Source organism: Schistocerca gregaria, chromosome 1 (assembly GCF_023897955.1).
Source record: "Schistocerca gregaria isolate iqSchGreg1 chromosome 1, iqSchGreg1.2, whole genome shotgun sequence".
Classification (NCBI taxonomy): Eukaryota; Metazoa; Arthropoda; class Insecta; order Orthoptera; family Acrididae; genus Schistocerca; species Schistocerca gregaria.
Genome location: NC_064920.1, coordinates 621,045,508 through 621,072,566, shown reverse-complemented (window position 1 = coordinate 621,072,566; position 27,059 = coordinate 621,045,508). Strand labels below are relative to the sequence as shown.

Here is a 27,059-nt window from a genome sequence, read left to right as displayed (position 1 = left end):
AAAGTGTCTAAATGTTGTGTTAAGTTATCAACAATATGGGAAAGGTTAGATTGCTACTTACTGTAACAAAGACACCCTAACTTGCAGACAGATACAACTAAAAGACGCTTACACAATGCTTTCAGCCATAGACTTCAACAGCAAAAGAGCGACAGAGAAACGTATCCATTCATACACACAAGCAAGCACATTGCATGCACACATGACTGCCAATGCCTGCAGCTCAGGCCAGACTACAACTACCATGTGGGATGGAGCAGCAATCTGGAAAAGCCGGGGCAGGGATATTAGAGTATGGCTTGGGAGGGGGGAGGAGACAGAGGAGCACTTTCTGGCAGAGTGTGCAGCAACTAGAATGCCAGCAGACACAGTGTCAGAAGGTTGTGAGGCAGATAGGGGAAAAAGGGAATGAAAAGAGGAGGATTGGGAAGAGATGGACAGGTGCATTGGTAGAGGGCAGCAGACAAAGATGATGGGAGATGAGGTGACGGGACAGAGGGGGTAGAAACTATTAGGTGGAAGGTGTTGTGACAGTATGTTATTGTAGGTTGAGGCCCGGATAACTATGGGAGCAGAGAATGTGTTGTAAGGATAATTCCCATCTGTGCAGTTCAGAAAAGCTGGTGGTAAAAGGGAGGATACAGATGGCCCATATAGTGAAGCAGCTATTGAAATCAAGCATATTATGCTCATTTGCATATTGTGCCACAAGGTGGTGTACTATGCTCTTGGCCACAGTTTGGCAGTGGCCATTCATCAAATGGTTCAAATGGCTCTAAGCACTATGGGACTTAACATCTGAGGTCATCGGTCCCCTGTACTTAGAACTACTTAAACGTAACTAACCTAAGGACATCACACACATCCATGCCCAAAGCAGGATTTGAACCTGCGACTGTAGCAGCAGCGCGGTTCTGGACTGAACCGCCTAGAACCGCTCGGCCACCACAGCCAGTGGCCATTCATCCTGGTGGACAGGTGGTTGGCAGTCATACCAATGTAGAAAGATGGGTAATGGTTGCAGCAGAGCTGGTACAACACATGGCTGCTTTCACAGGTGGCCAGGTCCCTGATGGGGTAGGATAAACTTGTGACAGGGCTGGAATAGGGAGTGCTGTCTGGGTTTAGTGGGCAAGTCTTGCACTTGGGTCTTCCATAAGGATATGATCGTTGTGGCAAGGGGTTAGGACAGAGAGACATAGTGATGGAGGTTGTATGGGAGATGGAACCTCACTTTGGGACTGTTGAGAAGGATCTTGGATAGCTTGTCCCTCATTTCTGGACATGATGATAGGCAATCAAAGCCATGATGAAGGATGTGGTTCAGTTGTTCCAGTCAAGGATGGTACTGAGTGATAAAGGGGGAACTCCTTTGTGGCTGGTTCTTGGGGGTGGTAGACATACTGGGATGGGCAGGGCAATGGCACAGGACAGGCCTTGGTGAGACTTCAGCATGCTGAGCAAGTGACCACTTGTCATTGCAGATATGCTGTTCCCCAGCGGCCAGCCTGTACAGGAGGGATTTTTTGTTGTGAAAGGAAAGACAGCTGCCAAAATTCAGGTATATTGTTGGTTCATGCTCTTAATGTGAATAGAGGTGTGGATGGAGCCATCAGAGAGGAGGAGGTCAAAATCGAGGAAGGGGTCAGGTTGGGTTGAGGAGGATGAGTTGAATTGGATGAGAGAGAAGATCTTGAGGTTGTGAAGGAATGAAGATAGGATGTCTTGGCCCTGAGTCCAGATCATGAAGTGAGGCACCACTACCCAACCGCTATCCCACCCACAGTGTTCCTCCTTGTCCACTCCTCATAACAATTAAAACCTGCCAATGTGACCTTTTGAACTTGCCACATCCCACAAAACTCCATACCTACACTCCACCAAATCCCAAGCGAAAACATGCCTGTAACATCGCTGTTAACTTTTCCACTGAAACCCTCAGCTCCATAGAAGTTTCAGTCTTATGCAGAGGCCTCACCTTTTGTCCTACATGCAAATTTAACTGTATTGGATTTCTCAAAGACCTACTCTCCTTCTCCCGATCTCTGCATTGGAAGCACTTCTTTGCCATTAATACCTCCTGTGAAACCACCTTAATTCCAACATTGAACCCTGCCTCTCCCACCTCATACCACCATCCAACCATAATCCTCGCCCTCTGCCACCTAACAACTTGCTGGTCACCTTCCAGGAATTTCTTACCTTCAACTTAGCCTCACTATCCTTCCCCAGGCCCCTACCTCAGAACACCATTGTTTCTGCAGAAGAAAGAACAGCAATACAGAACCTCAAATCAGATCCTGACCTTATAATCCAGCAGAAAAAGGTTCCATCACTGTTATTATGAATCACATAGACTACCTGACAGAGGGTCTACAACAAGTATCTGATACCTCTATCTATAAACTTTGTCAGAGTGACCCCATCCCAGAAGTCTGACACAACCTCCAATCCGTGCTTTAAGCCTTAGGCTTAGGCTCCTGAATACATTTCCCTCCTCTCCCCGATGACATCCCGCACACCCAATTTCTACATGCTCCCCAAAATCCAGAAACCCAACACTGCTGGATGCCTGTTCTGGCTGGTTATTGTGCCCCCACTGAAAGACTTTTGCCCCTCATTGACCAACACCTCCAACCAATTGCCCATAACATAGCCTACCACATTGAAGACACCAACCACTTTCTTCATTGACTCATCATCATCCCCACTCCCTTATCTTGTGGATCCCTAATCATCACTGTTGATGCCACCTCCCTAGACACCAACATCCCTTATGCCAGTGGTCTTGCCACTATTGAACACTACCTTTCCCAACATCCTACAGACTCCAAACCAACTTCCTCAATCCTCAAATACCTTACAAACTTTATCCTAACCTTAACTACCTCTCCTTTGAAGGGAAAGTATGCAAAAAAATCCACTGCACAGCTATAGGTACCTACATGGCTCCCTCCTGTGCCAACCTATTTATCGGCCATCTAGAGGAGACCTTCCCAGGCACTCAAAACACCAAACCCTTAACCTGGTCCAGGTTCATTCAAGATATCTTCATGATCTGGACCCAGGGCCAAGAGACCCTATCTTCATTCCTTCACAGCCTGATTCTCCTTAACCTAATGTGCCACATTTATAGATGTTGACCTCCTCCACTCTGATGTCTCCATCCACACATCTGTCCACATTGAAACCACTAACGCCAACAGTACCTGCAATTTGACCACTGTCTTCTCTTTCACACACAAAAATCACTCCCATACATCCTGGATACCCAGAGATGATTTATCTCCACTGACAAGAACTGTGTTGTGCAATACACTGAGGGTCTCACCAAGGCCTTCACACACACACACACACACACACACACACACACACACACACACACACACACACACACATTCTATCCCCCAAACCAATCCACAAACAGATCTCCCCTCCCAACCCCTTTCCTCCCACCACCACTCCCACCCCAACCCTCCCACCACCCCCAAGAACGAGCCATAAAAGGGTGCCACCCTCATCATCCAGTACCCTCCCAGACTGGAACAACTAAACCACATACTTTCCCAAGTCTTTGATTACCTATCCTGAGATGAGGGACATTCTACCCTGATAACCCCCCTCCTCACTACTAAAGTGGTGTTCCTCCACAACATCCTAGTACATCCCTACACCACTCTTAGTCCAAACCTCTTGCCACAAGCATTATATCCCTGTGGAAGACCCACGTGCAAGACCTGCCCAATCCACTCACCCAGCACTTCCTATTCCATTCCTGTCATAGGTTTATCCTACCCCATCAGAGGCTAGGCCATATGTGAAAGCAGTCATGTCATTTACTAGCTCTGTTGCAACCATTGCACATCTTTTTGTATGGGTATGACTACCAACCGCCTGTCCACCAAGATGAATGGCCAATAGAAAACTGTGGCCAAGAGCAGCACAGATCACCCTGTGCCACAACATGGAGCTTTGTGATTGATTTCAATGGCTGATCCACTAACCGAACCATCTGGATCCTCCCTTCCACCGCCAGCTTTTCTGAACTGCGCCGATGCGAATTACCCTTACAGCACATTCTACACTTCTGTAAATATCCTGACCTCAATCTATGGTAACATGTTGTCCCCCCACCCTCCATACAAGTTCCTGCCCCCTCTGTCCTGTCATATCGCCCCATTTGCATCTCCCAGCCTCTCTGTTTGCCACCCTCTACCAACGCACCCACCCATCTTCCTTGCTCCTCTCCTTTTCACTCACTCCTTCCCCCCCACCCCCACTCCCCCACCTCCCTGCCTCACAACCTCGTGAAGCTGTGCTTGTTGGCATTTTAGCGCTGCCCACCCCACCAGACTGTGTTCCTCTGTCCCCCCACCCATACATTGCTATCCCTTTCCCTTCCCCCTCACCAGATTGGTGCTGCCACCCCCATGATTGTTGTATTCTGGCCTGAGCTGACAGAGTTAGCAGTTATGTGTGCATGTGGTGTGCCTGCTTGTGTGTATTAATAGTATGTGTTTCTATTTTGCTGACAAAGGCTGTGGTTGAAAGTTTTGTGTAAGTGTCTTTTAATTGTACCTGTCTGTAACTTAAGATGTCTTCTTTACAGTGAATAGCATTCTGTCTTTTCCTACTTTGCTGATATTCCTGTGTGGAGTTTCGATCATTTGTTTTAAGTTACTTCTGACTGACAGCTACATCTCTTAATAGAAGTAAGTGGTCAGTTACATACCTGTAATTGGCTAGTACTTTGCCATGTACAAGCCTATGCTCTTTCATAACTGTTGTGATTTTACGAGGGTAAGTCAATTATTATCCGCAATCTAGTTATAATTTTGTTTATTTTGGTAGTACTGTCATTTGTCATTGATGACACATGCTTTGTTTATTTGTTGTTATAACTTTGCAATTTTCAAGCTGCTAGGTTAGTTTTGTGATCACTGCCATGCTGTTAATAATGGCTGCTCTGCTGTCTATTTGCACCAAAGAAGAGCAATGTTTAGTGATACGTTTTTTGTGGTTGGAAGGCGTATCAGGGGCCGAAATTCATCAAAGACTTTTGGTACAGTAGGGAAACAGTGTTTTGCCACAATGGAATATCTACAAATGGATTGAAATATTCTGAAATGGGCGCACAAGTGTTACGCCACAAATGAAGAAACCATGGAGCGTTCATGTGAAATGATTCTCATGGACAGATGATTAACTATTGATGAAGTGGCACATTGTCTGCAAATTAGTCATGGTTCTGGCTGCGAAATCATCCACAGCAGCCTTGGGTTCCATAAAATTTGTGCAAGATGGGTCTCAAAACAACTCACACAGTTGCATAAACAAAAGCACTTGGGCATCTGCAAAAAACATTTGGATCACTATCGTAACAAAGGAGTCAACTTCTTAGACAGGATCCTTACTGTTGTCAAAACATTGATCCGTCATTATGAGCCAGAGAGTAAACATTTAGATCGCTATGGTAACGAAGGGAACAACTTCTTAGGCAGGATCCTTACAGTTGATGAAACATTAATCTGTCATTATGAACCAAAGAGTAAATGGCAGAGTATGGAATGGAAAGATCCAAACTCGCCGTGCAAGAAAAAGTTCAAGACACAACCGTCCACAGGAAAACTGATGCTTATGGTTTTGTGGGATGCACAAGGTCCAGTACTGGATCATTATGGGAAAAGGAGCACAAAAATAAGCAGTGTACTTTACAGTGAGATGCTTACTGCCAGGCTAAAGCCTGCAATTCAAATGCCGAGGCTGCCAAAAGGTATTGTGTTGTTGCACAACAATGCCAATCTGCATACTGCTGCCCACACTGCTGAAATGCTCCAGAAACTCAAATTTGAAATACTAGATCCACTCCGTATAGTCCCGATCTTGTCCCTTCTGACTATCACCTGTTTGGTCCACTCAAATAGGCATTAAGGGTCCATCAATCTGCCTCACACAAAGCACTGAAAGAAGCGGTGCATTCCTGGCTTGCAGCTCAACTGAGAACCTTCTTTTATGAGCGCATCAGGAAGCTTGTACAGCGATGGCCCAAGTGCATTGAAATGCAAGGAGACTATGTCAAAAAATGATGTTCTTGTTAGTTACCTATTTGATTACAATAAAATTTTATAAATACTTAGCATATAATAATTGACTTACCCTCATAAGTATTACACATCATAAAACATCTTGTGAATAAGAGCTACACATCATTTTACTACCTAAAACATCAGAATGAATGTTTTTTGCAACACATGGAAAATGACTACATTATTTTAATATATGTTGCTCTCGCACAATAAATATGCCAGTGATCTGGAGCTTTAAATAGTTTGTTTTGACAACTGTGAAGATTTTCACATTGCTACAGAAAGATCATCTTCCTCCAACTTCCAAATATCAAAGAAATATAAAACATCTCAATGAAATGGTTTAACTTCTGCTGGTTATCTAGTTCATTTTTGTGAATGTTAACAATTTGCTGTTAGTTCAGTCTCAGTGGACAGTTCTTAGCACTAGAGAGTGTAACTTTTAGATTATAATGGAATTGTATCTGGCAAAGAAACAAATAGTTACAGGATTTAGTTTCTCACATTACAGAAGTTGTTGTTGATGAAATATACACTCCTGGAAATGGAAAAAAGAACACATTGACACCAGTGTGTCAGACCCATCCTTCCTTGCTCCGGACACTGCAAGAGGGCCGTACAAGCAATGATCACACGCACGGAACAGCGGACACACCAGTAACCGCGGTGTTGGCCGTCGAATGGTGCTAGCTGCGCAGCATTTGTGCACCGCCGCCGTCAGTGTCAGCCAGTTTGCCATGGCATATGGAGCTCCATCACAGTCTTTAACACTGGTAGCATGCCGCGACAGCGTGGACGTGAACCGTATGTGCAGTTGACGGACTTTGAGCGAGGGCGTATAGTGGGCAAGCGGGAGGCCGGGTGGATGTACCGCCGAATTGCTCAACACGTGGGGCGTGAGGTCTCCACAGTACATTGATGTTGTCGCCAGTGGTCGGCGGAAGGTGCACGTGCCCGTCGACCTGGGACCGGACCGCAGCGATGCACGGATGCACGCCAAGACCGTAGGATCCTATGCAGTGCCGTAGGGGACCGCACCGCCACTTCCCAGCAAATTGTTGCTCCTGGGGTATCGGCGAGGACCATTCGCAACCGTCTCCATGAAGCTGGGCTACGGTCCCGCACACCGTTAGGCCGTCTTCCACTCACGCCCCAACATCGTGCAGCCCGCCTCCAGTGGTGTCGCGACAGGCGTGAATGGAGGGACGAATGGAGACGTGTCGTCTTCAGCGATGAGAGTCGCTTCTGCCTTGGTGCCAATGATGGTCGTATGCGTGTTTGGCGCCATGCAGGTGAGCACCACAATCAGGACTGCATACGACCGAGGCACACAGGGCCAACACCCGGCATCATGGTGTGGGGAGCGATCTCCTACACTGGCCGTACACCTCTGGTGATCATCAAGGGGACACTGAATAGTGCACGGTACATCCAAACCGTCATAGAACCCATCGTTCTATCATTCCTAGACTGGCAAGGGAACTTGGTGTTCCAACAGGACAATGCACATCCGCATGTATCCCGTGCCACCCACCGTGCTCTAGAAGGTGTAAGTCAACTACCCTGGCCAGCAAGATCTCCGGATCTGTCCCACATTGAGCATGTTTGGGAGTGGATGAAGCGTTGTCTCACGCGGTCTGCACGTCCAGCACGAACGCTGGTCCAACTGAGGCGCCAGGTGGAAATGGCATGGCAAGCCGTTCCACAGGACTACATCCAGCATCTCTACAATCATCTCCATGGGAGAATAGCAGCCTGCATTGCTGCGAAAGGTGGATATACACTGTACTAGTGCCGACATTGTGCATGCTCTATTGCCTGTGTCTATGTGCCTGTGGTTCTGTCAGTGTGATCATGTGATGTATCTGACCCCAGGAATGTGTCAATAAAGTTTCCCCTTCCTGGGACAATGAATTTACAGTGTTCTTATTTCTATTTCCAGGAGTGTATATTAGATTTTATGAGGTACCATACAATAAAAGTTCTGATGCAAATTCCATTGGAAGTTGCTTATCTGGTAGCTAACTGCATTCATCTAATTTTTGCACTTTATTTGTTATTGCAAGGAATTCTGTAGCTTTCCCTATTTTTCTGCCTGTCTCTTCTGATTGTTTACATACCAGAACAAGACTTTTTCAGCCCACAAATTAGATTGGGCACCAAAGTATCAGATTTAGAAATGATGGACAGAGGATTGAAAGTCAAGGAAAAGTAAGCATCTTTTATCATTCTTGGATTATATTTCGGGTTAGGGCATGAATTGTAAAAATATTTACCTCTACAAGTATAAAATAAAGTTTTGAATTTAATTCTGAAAAGATGCTGGAGGGAAAACTTTCACTACTTAAAGTAAATAAAGAGTGAATATTAACAATACTTAAGGGGCAAGAGAAGTGTCTACATAATCGCTTTTGATATATTAATGTAGTTATATAGTCAAGGAATCAATTTTTTATCATACAATTCACTCTAATTTTGTAGATTTAATGAGGTTTCATAAGCTTGGAATTGGAATTTGCTGTCACTAAAAGCAGAGCATGGGCTCTTAAATTCTGCACTCTATTCTGCTGCCTGAAACTGATAACTCCCTCTCCCATTATGTAAATCAAAAGAAAAAATAATATTCAGATGACATGACTGCTACTCCTAAAACTATCACCAAGAGGTGTTAGGAGAAAACACATAATAGTTCACAAAACGTCTAAGCATTTCATCAACTTTTATATGTTTTCACCTGCCACTGCTTGGTTAGTAACATTTTTGTCTATCAGTTGGTATTATACCACTTTAAATTGGAAAACAAGATGAGCTGCAGAATAAGGCAACAGGAAATAAATGGTCTTGCCGAGGAAATGGAATGATGTGAAAAATAACACGAAGAAGCTATTTGATTGAAACATACATAGAGATGCCTGCGATAATTCATAAACTATGATGAGATTAGAGATGAGTGAGAGAACAAGTAAGATTAAAGTTGAGTATCCCAATGATGATGATGCCGTTAGAGATGGAACACAACCTCATGTCAGGCCGGAATGGGGGAGAAACTAACTGTACACTTTGTAATGAAGCCATCCTTACATTTGTCTTAACTTATTAAGGAATGATGGAAACCTGACTCTGGAAAACAGGTTAAGGATTTGAACCCAGTTCCACCTTAATTTGAGTCCGGTGCCTTAACCATTGTCTCATCTTACTCAGTGAAGCTATCAGAGTGAGTTCTAGCAATTAGAAAGGTATATGGATGCATAACAATTCTCCAGCAATTGGAAGGTTACTGAAAACTAAATAGAAACAAAAGTAACTAACGTTTTACTGTATTAACTAGTTTGCTGCAGTGAATTTAATTGCTTCCAATGATTTTGTTGTCGTATGCAGTTGGATATACTATACTTATACTTTTCTTCTTATTTAGAAAAATAATGTGTTGGAAGGGCTTGTTGAAAATTATGAATTATTTAGGATTAAAGGAGGTGACTCACAGAAAGGCAGAATTGCTGTGTTATCGATAGATCACAAACAAAATGTATAGAGCTTGGCTAGCTTTCAGAATGCACTTCCTTTTTCAAGGTTGTAGGAAAAACATGCACACACACACACACACACACACACACACACACACACACACTGTCACTTGCACACAGCTATCTCCCTACAATGTGCTCAGTCAACTGCCAGCTCTTTCCTGGCCTGCAGAGAGTGTAGTGGGGTGAGGGGAGAATGGCAGAGGGGTGGGCTGAGGGCTCAAAAGAGGCGGTAGACAGGGAGGGATTTGGGGGAAAGCATTTAGTGGTTTGTGAGAGAGTGGGCTAGCTGGGGGAGGGGGGGGGGGGGGGGGGGAGGGCAGGTAGAGTGGGCAGGTGGCAGATGCCTGGGCATGTGATGACATAGATTAGGGCATGAGATAACAGCACACAAGTAGCTGATGATGTGGAGACACAAATTGGATGGGGGTACTGATGCAGTGGATGGTGCCATCTATAGTCTAGCTAGGGATGCAGGTATACACACACAAACAAATTGTGGTGTGCGTGGGGGAGGGGGGGGCGGGGACAAGCTACCTTAAGTTCAGGCCAGGAAGGTTGCAGGGATGAAGGACGTGATGTAAGGATAGCTCTCATATGCCTAGGTCAGAAAAGCTGTTGGTGGTGGGGAGGATCTCAATGGCACAGGTTGTGAAGTAGCCTTTAAAATCTTGCATGTTGTGCCACTGGGTGGTACACCTTGTTTTAGGCAACAGTTTGCTGGTGGCCATTCATTCTAGTTGACAGCTGGTTGGTTGTCATACCTATATAAAATGCTGTGCAGTGGTTGCAGCAGAGCTGGTATATAACATGGCATCATTCACATGGTGTCTGATCTCTGGTGGAGTAGGATAAGCCTCTGATGGAACTGGAATAAGTTGTGCTTGGTGGGTGAAATCGGCAAGTCTTGCATATGGGTCTTCCACAGGGGATTGGAGGTGGCAAAGGGATAGACTAGGATGACATGGAGGTTGGGTGGGCAGCTGAACACCACTTTGGGAGGGGTTGGAAATATCATGGCTAGGATGTCTCTAATTTCAGGGCATGATGGTAGATATTAAAAGCCCTGAAAAAGGACGTGGTTTAATTATTTCTGTCTGGGATGGTACATGATGCTCATGAAGTCACTTCTTCGTGGTTGGTTCTTGGGATGGATGTGAGGATGAGGTGTGGGTCAGGATATGACATGGGAGATCTTTTTGTGAATAAAGTCTGGAGGTATTGCCTGTCTGCAAAGTCATATGTGTGGCCTTTGTCATACTGGGCAGAGTTCTCATCATGGCAGTTGCATCTACCACTGGTGGGCAGGCTGTATGGTAGGGATTTTTTGGTATGGAAGGGGTGGCAGTTATCAAGTGCAGATACTGTTGGTGATTGGTGCGTTTGATGTGGTCTACGTTCAGATTTAGCCATCTGAAAGGATGTGATCGACATCTAGGAAGGTGGCACGGTGAGTGGAGGAGGACCAGATGAAGTGGATGGGAGAGAAGGTATTGAGGTTATGGAGGAATAAAAGGTTTCCTCTCCTTGGGTCCTGATTCTAACAATGGAATCAATAAACCTTAAACATACTAGGATTTTGGGAAGTTTGTATACCTTCCCTTCAAAAATAAAGTAGTTATGGGTTAGGAGGTTGTTGGTTAGGCGTATGAGGAATGAAGTGTTGGGTTTGGAATCTGTGGGGCATTAGGAAAGGTAGTGTTCAGTCACAGCCAGGTCATGGACATGAGGGATGTTGGTGTACAGGGAGGCTGCATCAACAGTGATGATTAGAGTTCCAAGAGGTAAGGGTGTGGGGATGGTGGAAAGTTGGTGCATGAAGTGGTTGGTGTCTTTAATGTGGGAAGCTAGGTTTTAGACAGTTGGTTGGAGGTATTGATCAAAGAGGGCCAAGATTCTTTCATTGGGTGCACTATAACCAGGCACAATGGGGAGCCCAGGATTGTTAGGTTTGTGAATTTTGGGGAGCATGTAGAAGGTGGGTGTGGGGGCTGTCGCTGGGGTGAATAGGGGGAAAAATTCAGGGAAGAAATTCTGGGGAGGGACTAGGGATTTCAGCATGGACTGGAGGTTGTGTTGGACTTCTGGGATTGGATTAATTTGTTAGAGCTTGTAGGTGGAGGTGTCAGAATACTGGCAGAGGGCCTCTGCAAGGTAGTCGCTCTGGTTCATTCCAACAAGGGTGCAACCTTTGTGTGCCTGGATCTCTCTTTAGGTTGTGTGGATCAGTCCTTTCTTCTATTGAAAGGTTGTTGTTCTTGAGGAGGGACCTGGGGAAGGATGAAGCAGCCAGATTGGAAGTGACCAGGGGATTGTTAGATGAGAGTGTGGGAGGATCATGGTTGGATGATGGCATGAATTGGAACAGGTAGGCTTCAATGTTGGGATTGGACTGACTTTGGTTGGAGGGTTTGGTGGCAAAAATGTGTTCCATTGTATGGAGCAGGAGAAGGTAGGCTTTCACAAGTCCAACATGGTTAAATCTGGGAGTATGGCTGACTGTGAATCCTTTAGATAGGATTGACACTTCTGTGGGTCTGAATGTTTTGGTGAAAAGGTCAACACCAGTATTCTGGGATTGTTTCAGCCCTGCATTTCATGGAGTGTTGGTAGGGGGTTTTGGAGGATGTGGTTGGTTGAAAAGGTCAGTTAGGCAGGGTCTGGGTGGTATGAGGGGTTGACAAGAAGGAACACTGAGGGTAGGATTGGGGTTGGAAAGTGGTGCTCTAAACTGGGAGTAGGATATGAACAGCCTGGATAACTTGTGGAAGTGGTTTCTGGAATGTTCTTCTACATGTTGCGACTGTCTTTGGTGATGATGTGTAGGTATTGGGAATTGCATATTAACAGTGTTTTGCGGAGGGAGTTCCAGTGGTTGAGAGATGTCTATGCATGGTGACATATTTCTGTGGAATCTGATTTGTGAGGATAAGGGACTGGTGGAGTCAGAAAGGATGAAGGTCATTGTGGCACTAGGGGTGGGATCCAGAAAAATAGGGATTTTTATCTCACACCCTAGATATGACAATATTATGAAAAGGGTAGTTGCTACTCGGCATATAGCAGAGATGTTGAGTCACAGATAGGCACAGCTAAAAGACTGTCACAAAATAAGCTTTTGGCCAACAGCTGCCCTAGACACAAAATCACAAGCCCAGCCATCTGCCACTTGTCCCCTCTATCTGCACCCACAGGCAGCTCCCCACTCTCCCATGTACCACTAGATGCTTTCTCCCTTCACCCTAACTGCTTTCCGCCTCTCTCTGTGCTTCAACCCCCTCCTCACAACCCAGTCTCACTCCACTGCACTCACCACTGGCCAGGCAAAAGCTGTCAGACAACTAAGCACAATGTAGAGAGACAGGCATGTGCATGTGAGTATGTTTGTGTGTGTGTGTGTGTGTGTGTGTGTGTGTGTGTGTGTGTGTGTGTGTGTGTGTATGTGTGTGTGTGTGTGCCAGTTTTTCCTTCAAGTTTGAAACACGAATTGCATTCCAAAAGCTAGCCAGGCTCTATACATTTTGTTTATGTACCTATTGATGACAGAGCACATCTGCCTTTCAGTGAGTCATCTCCTTTATTCCTAAATAATTCGTAATTCTCAACCAAAACTTTCTGTACATTATTATATCACCAAGTAGCTCCCTTCCATCCAAACTGCCTTCTATCCGGCCTTCGTAACTGTCTCCTTCGTTTAGATCCCATCTATTGTCAATCCATTTCTTTCTCTTATGTTTCTTCCCTCTCACCTTTATGACACATTCTGTAATCCCAAGACACATGTGGTTGCACACAACTTTGTTACACACTGTAGTATCTGCTGCATACATTACGACAGCTGTGCACACAATCCATGTGCCACGCGACTCCTAATAACAGCTTAACACAGTTCTAGCAACTCAAAATCCTCTCTCCTTAACATATCACTCTCAATCTGCCTGTTTTTGTTTCCATTTTATCTCTTCCGCATGACAATAAATCACGCCTGATCGAATTTATTTCAGACACGTGATGATATTTCATGCATGATTGGATATACCTGTCACAATACTACCCCATTCCCCAGACACAATTAATTTGATTTCTTAGATGCATCAACATTATTCAACTCCCTCTACAGCCACCTGACACCTTTACTTGCCACTTCCAATGCTAACATCTTTCCCCAACACCATCCCTCTCCCCCCCCCCCCTCCCTCCCCTGCCCACCATGATGGATCCCCTCCTGTTTTTATCTACATCAGTTCAGAAATATTTCCATATCCTCAGCCAAAACCGTGTCCCATATCCTGTTACTTAAAGGCTGCTTAAGCCATGGAATCCCCTGCAAAGGCCTAACCATAAAAATCTGTATTTCTGGATCCCACCCCTCCTTTCACAGTGACTTCATCTTTTCTGATTCCGGCAGTCCCTTTCCCTCACAAACCTTGTTCTACCAAAACACATCTCTATGGCATGGGAATCCCTGAAATGCCTCCACTCCCTCTACAAAATACTGCTACTGTGCAATCCTAACTATCTACACATCACCCAAATTAAAATCCTGACACTCCAACACATAGAAAAGCATTCCAAACACCACCTGTGCAAATTATCCAGCCTGCTGATATCCTCCTTCCACCTTGGAGAACCACTATCTATCCTACCCACAGTTCTCCTTGTCAACCCCTGATAGCATCCACATGCTACCTAGCTGATCTTTTCAATCAAGCACTTTCTCCAAAAGCTCCTACCGACAGTCCACAAAATATAGAACTGAAACAGTTCTAGAAGACTGTTATTAATCGCTTCACCAGAGTTCTCAGCCCCACAGAAGTTTCAGTCCCATCCAAAATCCTCATATTCAGCCATACTCCCAGATTTAACCATGTTGGACTTGTGAAAGCTTACTCTCCTTCTCCTACTCCCTACAGTGGAACACTTGTTTGCCACCAACCCCTCCACCCAAACCCAACCAGTCCCAACAACAAACTGTGCCTGCCCCAAACCATACCACTGTCCAACTGTGAATCTCCGTACTCCCACCTGATTATCCTTTGGTCACCTTCCAGAAGTTCCTAACTTCCAACCTGGGTGCACCAACCTTTCCCAGATGCCTCCCTAAGAACAAGCGGCCCCTTCCCAGAAGTCCATTGTACCCTCCAATCCCTATTGAAATCTCTAGACCCTTCCCAGAACCTCTTCCCTGAATCCATCTCCCTACTCACCCCAACAATATCCCACACACCCACCTTCTACAAGATCCCCAAAATCCGCAAAACCTAACGGTCCTGGACACTCCATTGTGACTGGTTACAATGCCTGCACCAGGCTTAACTCAGCCCTTGTTGATCAACATCTCCAACCAATTGTCAAAAACCTAGCCTCCTATATTAAAGATATCAACCACTTCTTGCACCAGCTCTCCTACATCCTCATGCCCTTACACCTCCCGGGACTCTACTCATCACTGTGGATGCAACCTCCACACACACCAACATCCCTCATGGCCTTGCTGTGATTGAACACTACCTCTTCCCAACACCCTGCAGATTCCAACCTTAACACTTCATTCCTTGTACACCTAATCCTAAATTAAAACTATTTCAACATTGAAGGGAAGGTATACAAAAAAATCTGTAGCACAGCCATGGACACCTGCATGACACCCTCCTACGCCAGTGTTTTTTTGGACCACCTAGAGGAAAAATTCGGAGGGTCCCAAAATCCCAACCCTTTGGCCTGGTTCTGATTTATTGATGATATTCTTATAACCTGCACCCAATGCCAGGCCACCTTATCCTCATTCCTCCATAACTTCAATACTTCTCTCCCATACCTGATTCTCCACCACACATCATGCCACCTTCCTTGATGTTGATCTCCTCCTCTCAGATGGCTCCAACCACTCCTTGGTCCACATCAAACCCACCAATAACCAACAATACCTGTGCTTGACAGCTGTCAACCCTTCCACATCAAAAAATCCCTCCCATTGAGCCTTGTCACCTGTGGTAGACACATCTGCCATGATAAGAACTCGGTCACCCAGTATGTCACAGGCCTCACAAATGCATTTGCAGACAGGGAATACTCTCCAGACTTAATTCACAAATGGCTATCCCATGCCATATCCTCACACATACCTGATTGTCACATCCATCCCAAGAAGCAACCACAAAGCAGCGGCTCCCTGTTTTGCCAGAACCAACCCAGACTGGAACAACTGAACCATGTCCTTAGTCACGGCTTTTATTATTTTTCATCATGCCCTGAAATGAGGGACATCCTACCCAAGATACTTACAACCCCTCCCAAAGTGGTGTTCAGCTGTTTCTCAACCTCTGCACCCTCAATCCCCTGCCATAGGGATCAAACTCCGTTGGAAGACCCACAAGTAAGACCTGCCAGATCCACCCACCCAGAACCGCCAATTCCAGTTCCATCACAGGCTTATCCTACTCCATCAGAGGCCAAGTCACCAGTGATAGCAGCCTTTTCACATACAAGGTCTGCTGCAACCACTGCGCAGTGTTTTACATTGGTATGACAACCAATCAGCTGTCAACTAGAGTGAATGGCCACCACAAAACTGTTGCCAAAAACAAGGTGGAACCCCCAGTGGCACAAGATGCAGCAGAGCACAATGTGTGAGCTTTTCAGTGATTTCTGTACAATCCATGCCATCTGGATCGTCCCCACCACCACCAGCTTTGCTGAGCTGCGCAGATGGGAGCTATCCTTGCAGCACATTCTTTGCTCCCAAAATATTCCTGGTAAACCTAAGGTAACTCACCACCCCCTCTCATCTCCCACACAATAGTGTGTGTGTGTGTGTGTGTGTGTGTGTGTGTGTGTGTGTGTGTGTGTGTGTGTGTCCTAGCTAGACTACAGAGGCTTCCCACTCTTCCATGAGCTGCTAAATGCTTCCCATGCTTCCCCCAAACCCTGTCTCAGCCCTCCTGCCTCTATCCATCCCTCACCCCACCACACCCATACCCCACCTCATCCCAGTACACTCACTGTTGGCCAGGAAAGTGCTGGCAGTTGACTGAGCACAGTGTAGGGAGACAGGAGTGTGCATGTGAATGGGAGGATGTGTGTGTGTGCATGATTTTCGTACTAGTTCGAAAAAGGAAGTGCATTCCAGAAGCTAACCAAGCTCTGTACCTTTTGTTTATGTACCTATTGACGAGACAGCGCTTCTGCCTTTTGGTGAGTTGTCTCCTTTATTCCTACATATTTCGTAGTTAGCACAGTTGTCACGTGTATCAACATAAACATGTTATTTATTGAACATAAACCAGGCACGCATGTGTATGTATGCTCATCTACCAACGAACCATTAAAATTGGCGATGTGGTGTATTTAATCAACTATTCAGGCAAATTAGAAACCAAGTAACTTTGCTTTTTGTGGTATATAATTTTTTTCTGAAATAGTTTGTGCAGTTCTTTTCTCAAATTAAATAACAAAAAAGTATCGTGGTATGAGATTTCAATTAATTTTTATGTTTACCTATTTAGAAGCTGTGTGGACTGAACAATATTACTAAAACTCCTTTTGTCAAATATTTTTGCTTCTACGTGAGGTCATCAGAGAGTATTTTTGTTATTTTGAGGTAAGTAGTATTACTTTAATCATTTTTGTGACGGTAACTGCTATAGCAACCAATTATTTAAGATAATATTTTGTATTGCATCACTAATAGATTTGAAATGATGCCTTCAGCAGACAGAATCCATTAGTGAGAGAGGAGAACTACACGAATGGATCATGTTAAGGGTAAGTAAACAGAAAATTGCATTCAGCTGTTATAGATAGCAACTGCATGTCAGCTCTGATGCATATTTTATTAGCTATAGAAATGTTCTTCTACTTTTTTCATTATTTTCAGTATACTGAACAATATTGGCTTCCATTTAGTAAAAGATAATCATTGCAAACTTATTATCTTTTAATATCATTATATGTTGGTTGTAAATGGAGACAGATAAGAATAACATGCTTGTTTGCAAGTAAATAAAATCTTACAACAGAACATATAACATTGAGACAAAGAGACAGGATCAGTGTTCCATAGTTTGGCTTAACCTATTGAAGCTACAGAGGAAAATAAAGGTTGCTAACATTTACTAGAAAACAGCGGCAAACAGAGGATATAAGGAGCATGTGTGACCTGGTAATGTAGGTTTTGATAGATGTAGAAAAAAACTGTAAGCCATGTTAAACACAGTAAAGTACAGTATTGAGGTTATTTGTGATTTAACAGTTCAAAGCCTCTAAGCAGTTTTTCAATTAATATTCATAAACATGCATCAAAGAGTAAGGCATGGATTTCCAATGGATACAGTAAAACTGACAAATAATTGCAGAATATTGTTGATGTTACAGTCTTTCAACAGGTGATATGACACAATATTATTCTTATCATACTACATAATCACTTATTACCTAATGTACACACTTGGTTTATAAGCAAGATGGGAGTTAGAACACCTAATTTGGTTCTGTCTAAATGGCTCGTCTTTAGGTTTCTGCATTATTTTTAGCAATTGGTAATGTACTATTTTTAGTATGAATAGATTGCATTTACATTGAACTAAAATTTATTTGATTGTGTATGATTACTTTGCTTACAATAAATGTGCATGTAATATATGACACATCAAAAACAAAAGAAAAACAAAACAAAAAATTCATTATCACTTATTTCCTAAGGAGCAATAATCTTGATTACATTACCTAACATCACTGTTAATAGAGAACTATACATAACCCTCAAGCGGCCACGCCATTTTTCATAAAGTGAGGGACCGTGAGGCAGGCTTCATACACATGTAAAAAATAACGCATTATATTACCAAGCTAAATGTGTATAAGCAGAATCACAGTTCAATCTTATTTTAATTAAAATAAAATAAATGTGCATAATGTGAGTTAAAGCACTGTTTTATTAAATTAACAATAATGAAATAAACTTTCATTTAGCATTCTGTTGCCACAGAAAGGTGTTGCCAAGACCATAATGACCCATTCGAATAATTAAAGAGCACATTTACATGCGATCAGGGCCAACAACTTATTCAATTACTAATTGTCTGTAGACAACTGCCTCATTGTGGGATTGTGCTGCTAGCTTGTAATCTCGGTCATTTCCTTGCTTGGATTGTAAATTTTTTCTCATCTAGCTCAGTTTGTATTTTAACAAAGTAGGAAAAGACAGATTGCTACTTATCATAAAGAAGACATGTCAAGTTGCAGACAGGCACAATTAAAAGGTGGTTACATGAATTTTTCAGTGACAGTCTTCATCAGTAAAAGAGGACACACATCATTCACAAACACAAGTAAGCACACCTCATGCACACACGACCAACTGCAGCATCTCAGACCAGAACACCTTTGTATTTTGTATTACTGCTGCTCACTTGGACATACGAGAGTACAATTTCTTACTGTTTTGAGCTGAAGCAATAATAAAGGGATAGGTATGAGCTCAAATTGGGAAACAACAATGGAAGTGTGCAAAACCATTTTATGTGTGGTTGGCACATTTTGTACATCGGCACGCCTGTTTGAGGGTTAAAGTACTCTTTAATGTCGTAAAATTTATTTTCCATCTGATAATCTTTAACTTTCTTTGGAATGAAAATGTCATGTTTATTATCATGCAGATTTCTTAGTAACCTTTACCTGACTACTGAGGTCCTAATAGACAATAGAGAAAAGCTGGTTATTTCTGTGCTTACTGCCTACTACAGTTGCCAAAACATAAGGGAATTAGAAAACAAAAACATAATGAAAACAAGTGTCATAAAATAACATTTCAGGAAGCAGCTGGTTGTCCCAAAGATCTGAAATAGTTTTTGTGGCATGGAATGAAGAACTTTATCTAATATATAGAAGCCATACTAATCTTATCACTTTTGTTGCCATACCAGCTAAAACACTTCCATATTGCACAAAGCATTCCTTATACTTTAGGCTGCACTTCAAATTTACATTTCATTTTTCTCATATGACCTTATCTGTTCCTTTTCTTAGTCTGTATGACTAAGTATAAGTAGTGTACTGTATTTTCTGCACACCATACATGCATTCTCATGTGTTGTTACCACCATGTTTGTAAGCAATCTATTGTGACACATTTGCATGTTTATGAGGTCTGTTCAAGAAGTACACAAAATTCTTCTGCACCTACCTTTTATTTATTGTGCATGGTCTCCATCGAATTACTGTCCACCACAACTGATACACTGCTGCCATTCCCATTTCCACTTCTGAAGCAGTCATGGTATGCCTCTTGCTGGATCGTGCAAAGTGCCATCTGCAAATTTTCTTTTGACTCATCTATTATTGCAAATCTTTGTTCTTTCAACAGGATTTTCAACTTTGGAAATAAAAAAAGTCAACAGGGATCAGATCTGGAGAGTACAGAGACTGAGGCATCACAGAGATTCGGTTTTTTGTTTAATAGTCATGCATGGTCATAGTGTGCGGGTGTGTTATCTTGATGCAAGAGCCATGAATTGTCTCGCCACATTTCAGGCTTTTCCTTCACACATTTTCTCATAGGCATCACAACAGGTCCCAATAGTGCCACTAAAAACTGTTTGTCTCTGTGGAATGAATTCATGATAAACTAATTCTTCAAAGTCAAAGAAAACTATCAACACGAATTTGACATTTGACCTGAGTTGATGAGCTTTTTCAGTCTTGAAGAACGTTTCCCGACCGATTGTGAAGATTGAATTTAGTCTCAACATCATAATCATAGATCCACATCTCATCACCAGTTATTATTCTCTTAAGGAACATCTCGTTCTCATTTCCACAATCCAAAAGCTCTTCACACATTGTGAGGGGAAGGTCTTCTCGGTCTTGACTCATGAGCTGTGGGACAAACTAGGCAGCAACAAGATGCATTCCAAGATTCTGTGTCACAACACGATGCATACCAAGATTCTGTGTCAGGATTTCGTGACATGATCCAAATGAAATGTTACATTCTTGTGCAATCTCTCAGACAGTCAGTTTTTGACTGCACACACGATTTCCTGATATGAGCATCATTGGTAGACACTGAAGGGCATCCAGAGTGAGGGTCATCTTTTACTTACATCTGACCATTTTAAACCATCTGAACCATTTGCAACATCGATTACGGCTTAAGCACCCATCACTGTAGGCTTCCTGCATCATTTGGTGTGTCTCTGTAAAGATTTTCTTGAGTTTCATGCAAAATTTAATGCAGACACATTGCTCCTAACACTGTCATCTCAATATTCACAAACTGTGTCACATAACATTCTACTGTATACAGCACTGACCAATAACTAACAGACATACAACAATGAAACTTCTGGAAGTTACCCATTAAAAACAGGTGTTTGCAAGCATGCCAACCAAATTTCGCTCCAACACCCCAGTGGGGTGAAATTATGAATGTTCTGCAATTTTTTGAACAGACCTCATGCACCATGTGTATGGCCATTAGAGACTGAAATCCCTCACACTGTTAGATTAGCTTCACCTACAATACCTCAAGTTTGTTTATTTGTATTATATACACTCACATTCAGAAAAAAAAACAGTACACCTTGAATGACTAGAGATAGGAAGTTCATATTCACAGGACATGTACATTAGGATGTTCTGCAGAAATGGTTAGCATTTCAGTCACTTTGCTTCAGCATGTGTCCTGTTACCTAGCAGGCAGTGCGTTTGCGTGGGCCCTGACAACTTGTTCCATGCATGATGACACTGATGCATATAAGGTGCAAATGGCATCTTGTGATATAGCTATCCATGTTGCATTCACCTGGTTCCAAAGTTAATCCGAGATGTTTGACATTGGGTGACTGCACTGCACCTGTTGTTTCACCATATCTAACAAATTTTCAATTGGCAACACCTACAATAATCTGGTGGGCCAGGGCAAAAGGTCTGTTCAAAATGCTTCTGTCCCCGTCCCCACTACCAACAGCATCAGTATAATCTTCAGTATTAGAGTTTTCATTCTTTTCAGATTTAATGCCATCTGTAATCGTTGATGTAAGATACCTGAATATTCGCTTGAGCAATGCAGGATGTGTTGTGTTTTTTACTAGAACTCTTGATGCAACATTAACAGCATATGATAAATCTGGTCTTGCACCTTGTGTGAAATACATCAAACTTCCAATCGTTTCTTGTTAGAGTTTAGTATTATTAAAAGGAGGTGACTCACCCAGTATCCATACTGGTTCAGTAGGTAAAGATAATGTTTTTGCATCCATAATACCATTTTTCCTTAAAATTCTTTTCAAGTATGCAGACTGATTTATTTGAACACTCTTTTCAAATTTCTTGATTTATAGTCCCAAGTAGAAATCAGCCTTTTCTGCAGTGATCTGAAAACATTTACCCAACTGTTCAATAAACTCAGTTGCTGCATCATTAGAGCCTATGGCCAATCCATTGTCAACATAAAAAACAGTACCAGGTTTTCACCATAGAACATACATGTATCTGAACAGTTCTCCCATAAATTACATTCCTTAAGAAATTTAACAAGACATTCATGCCAGTATTTTGAGGCTTGCATTAAGCCATACAGACTCTTCAGTAATTTACATATGCACCCTGTACCATTGTCAAAGCCCTCTGGTTGATACATGCATATTTCCTTCTTCAGAATACCTTTGAGTAATGCTATCCTTACATTGAATTGCCTTATACACCAATCATGCTGAATTGCAACACTCAACACAGCTCTCATCATCTCTAATCTTGCTACAGGGCTAAATGTGTCAACATAATCTATTCCAAAACATTGAGTGTGTCATTTTGTCACCAGTCTAGCCTTATATCAAACTACTTAATTACTTGCATTTAATTTTGTAGCAAAGACCAATCAATTTTCAATCATCTTATTTGATTTAGTTTTGTAAACTAGTTCATGTTTTATTTCCTTTTAGAGCACTCGTTTCTTCCTCCATTGCTTTCTTCCATTCTGTAGAATTTTCTGACTGTACTGCTTCTTTATAGTTCCTTGGTGTCTCACAGAGAAGTATCAGCCTTGGTTGGTGGGCTGAATCTTCACAGTAATATGATGGTTTCTTCAAATTTCATTGTTCATGAAAATTGCAGCTTCCTCTGTCTTTATTTCTTGCTTCCAAGTTTCTCTCAGCCTGACTTTCAGTGTCATATAGATGATTAGTAACCCTTTCATTACTTATTGCTGCATCTTGGTTCATACAATCTCATTGACTGCTGTCTTCAAAATCAATATTTTCATGTTCATTTACTCTAATATTTTCATTTTCATCTCCATCTGGCACATTAACAGTTCTTTTAGTCTCTCGAGTACCTTTGTCCCTGCAATTGCTTGTAGTTGAATTTTACATATCTGCATACATCCACATACATCTTTTCAGGAAAATAAACATGGTATCCACAACCAACATAACCAATCACATATCCTTTCACAGATTTGTCATCAAACGCCTTCAGCTGTTGTGTAGGAATCCAAGCATAGCTCTTCCATTACAAATAATGTCAAATTATACAAACGATCTTCTTTGTTCAAAAATATTTCAATTAGAGTTTTACCTTTAATCTTTGTGAGACCAGATCAGTTCAAAATGTATGTTGCAGCCAAAACAGCCTTATCCAATAATGCTTTTGGTAAGTATTCAGCAAAGCAGAGCAAAGAAAGTGTGGTCTCATGAAGTACTCTATTTTCCCCCTCTGCAGCTCAGTTGTGCTGAGGAGTATATGGTGCAGTAATCAAATATTTCAATCCAATTGAGTCAGCAAACTTATGTACATCTTTATTACTGAACCCATGTCACCATCTGTATGTAATTCTTTCACACAACATCAGTTTCAGTCTTTATCATTTTAATGAACAATGGTAATTTTTCTTTAATTTGAAGTTTGTGTTGCAAAAGGTATATTACTCTAAAACTGGGAAATCATCAGTGAAGTATCAATGATCTTGCAAATCATGTTCTTCCATTGGTCCACAAACATCTACATAAATTAATTCTCCAGGTTTAGTGGGTTTCTGCACTCATTCACCAAATGCTAGCCGATGATGTTTCCCACAGACAGATCCCTCACAAATGCTACTGTCTATCTTTGTTTCTATACCATGATCCTTCAAAAACTGTTGGACATGGCATTTATTTTGATGGCTCATTTTTTCATGCCATCTCTGTAAAGTGTCATCAGTTTCAGCAACAACACAAGACTCTTCTTGATGAACAACCTTCACTGCTAAACAATAAAGCTCATTTTCACCTCAATGTAGCAACAGCAATGGGAATATTGTTTTTGAAAAATACTGACAATTTCCCATCATCTTCCATTATTTGATTTCTTCCTTTTTGTGCAGCATTGTTAACAGAAAATAGATTACAGGATCCATCAGGGCAAAACCAACCATCTTCAAAATATCTTTCTATCCATTTTTGTTTGTTGAATATCTGTAAATCAATTCAACCCTTACCAAATGCTTCATCAACCCTTACCAAATGCTTCAATTTGCACACTATTTGTGATGCTATTCACCTTCCTCAGAGTTTCAAATAGTTCACAGATAGTGCACCAATCATGTTGATTTGTTGTATGATGTGTTGCACCACTATCAATGTACCACTTGTCACATCTAGTGTATTCACATCTACAGAAAAATTGTCGTATCTCACCATTAAAACTTTTTTCTCAGTTTTTGAAATAGCCCTGCCTGTGCAACTAAAATTTCCAGAATGACATTACACCCTTTGACAATATAGCTCAGTCTTCTCTTTTATCTGTGGTGGGACATGCATTTGACTGATGCCGCTTTTCCTTGCATTTGAAACAAACCAAATCCATTTTACACTGTTTTGATAAGTGACCTGTTTTGATAAGTCAGAAACTTTTCATGTATCAGCTCCAGATGAAGATTGTTTGCATCTTGGTTGCTGTTTGTTAATCTTCATTATCGATATCATTACTGTATCAACACTTTCCACATCACGATCTGTTATTCTCAGTTTGTGATTTAAACAGCATTTTTGTAACTTATTCCATGTCTTCTCTTCATTAGCTAAATCGTGCCACATAATATAAATGTAGTTGAACTCTTTGGCCAAAGTTTGCAAAAATCATGAACAGGGGTCACCACTGTCAATTGGCTATCAATGGAAGTTGAGTTTTTACCTCATCAAATTTGGCTAAATTGCCTTGTATACTACCAGATCCTTACCACACAATGTTATGAAATTTCCGTCGAAGCAGATCTATGTTTTCGGTTGAGTGAATATCATAAATTTTATGTAGCTTATCCCAAATCTCCTTAGTTGTCTTGCATTCTCTAACACGAAGTAAAGGCTTTGTGTCAAGCATTAGAATTAGCCATTTCTCTCCCTTTGCATTAGTCTTGGTCCATTTAGCAAGACCATTTTTGCAATTTTATCCACTTTCTTCTAGCTTAAGCAGCTCACCGTTTATGATTTCAAACATTTTCTCACATTCTTAGATAGATCTCAGTATGATTCTCCAAGTCCCCCAATTTTCTCTGCCAGTGAGGTTTCAAATTTGCTGTCTTTTGTCAGCCATTGTGTCATCTTTTTACACTGCTACATCATTATCATGGAAATCGGCTACAGCTGTTGCACTTAGTGAAAAATTTATCATCCATACACATCTGATAATTTGTTAACAAAACACCAAATGCTGTTTTGAAATGAAAGATAAAGTATGACATTACTACAGTACCATCAATGAATAACAGAAACACCCTTTAAGTCACAGACAGCCATTACACACAATCCACAACTGAAAAACCAAAGAACAAAACTGTGATGACCTGTGAGAGACAACTTCCAAAGACTGTTAATACACATGTATATAACAGCAATGAAACTACTAATACTATCACATTTATCAATAAAATAGTGTATTTGTTGTGGTCTTCAGTCCTGAGACTGGTTTGATGCAGCTCTCCATGCTACTCTGTCCTATGGAAGCTTCTTCATCTCCCAGTACCTACTGCAACCTACATCCTTCTGAATCTGCTTAGTGTATTCATCTCTTGGTCTCCCTCTACGATTTTTACTCTCCACACTGCCCTCCAATACTAAATTGGTGATCCCATGATGCCTCAGAACATGTCCTACCAACCGATCCCTTCATCTCCCCAATCCTATTCAATACTTCCTCATTAGTTACGTGATCTGTCCACCTTATCTTAAGCATTCTTCTGTAGCACCACATTTCGAAAGCTTCTATTCTCTTCTTGTCTAAACTATTTATCGTCCATGTTTCACTTCCATACATGGCGACACTCCATACAAATACTTTCAGAAATGGCTTCCTGACACTTAAATCTATAATCGATGTTAACAAATTTCTCTTCTTCAGAAACGCTTTCCTTGCCATTGCCAGTCTACATTTTATATCCTCTCTACTTCAACCATCATCAGTTATTTTGCTCCCCAAATAGCAAAACTCATTTACTACTCTAAGTGTCTCATTTCCTAATTTAATTCCCTCAGCATCACCCGACTTAATTCGACTACATTCCATTATCCTCGTTTTGATTTTGTTGATATTCATCTTATATCCTCCTTTCAAGACACTGTCCATTCCATTCAACTGCTCTTCCAAGTCCTTTGCTGTCTCTGACAAAATTACAATGTCATCGACGAACCTCACAGTTTTTATTTCTTCTCCATGGATTTTAATACCTACTCCAAATTTTTCTTTTGTTTCCTTTACTGCGTGCTCAATATACAGATTGAATAACATCAGGGAGGGGCTACAACCCTGTCTTACTCCCTTCCCAACCACTGCTTCTCTTTCATGTCCCTCGACTCTTATAACTGCCATCTGATTTCTGTACAAATTGTAAATAGCCTTTTTCTCTCTGTATTTTACCCCTGCCACCTTTAGAATTTGAAAGAGAGTATTCCAGTCAACATTGTCAAAAGCTTTCTCTAAGTCTACAAATGCTAGAAACGTAGGTTTGCCTTTCCTTAATCTTTCTTCTAAAATAAGTCGTAAGGTCGGTATTGCCTCACGTGCTCCAGTATTTCTACAGAATCCAAACTGATCTTCCCCGAGGTCGGCTTCTACTAGTTTTTCCATTCGTCTGTAATGAATTTGTGTTAGTATTTTGCAGCTGTGGCTTATTAAACTGATTGTTCGTTAATGTTCACATCTGTCAACACCTGCTTTCTTTGGGATTGGAATTACTATATTCTTCTTGAAGTCTGAGGGTATTTCGCCTGTCTCATACCTGTTGCTCACCAGATGGTAGAGTTTTGTCAGAACTGGCTCTGCCAAGACTGTCAGTAGTTCTAATGGAATGTTGTCTACTCCCGGGGCCTTGTTTCGACTCAGGTCTTTCAGTGCTCTGTCAAACTCTTCATGCAGTATCTTATCTCCCATTTCGTCTTCATCTACATCCTCTTCCATTTCCATAATATTGTCCTCA

The 27,059-nt window shown here is 42.0% G+C and overlaps 1 protein-coding gene across 3 annotated transcripts in view; it reads left to right on the top strand.

Annotated features, from left to right (window-relative positions):
• The window catches only part of LOC126359421 (leukocyte tyrosine kinase receptor), an 815,186-nt gene that overhangs the window by 704,746 nt on the left and 83,381 nt on the right, over positions 1–27,059 (top strand). The window contains exon 26 of one of the 3 annotated variants that reach the window (XR_007566229.1): positions 17,321–17,374. The exons of the other annotated variants lie outside the window; for them this stretch is intronic. The gene's annotated coding sequence lies outside the window, so the exon portion shown is untranslated. The remainder of the gene's footprint in view (positions 1–17,320; positions 17,375–27,059) is intronic. 3 annotated transcript variants of the gene reach the window in all.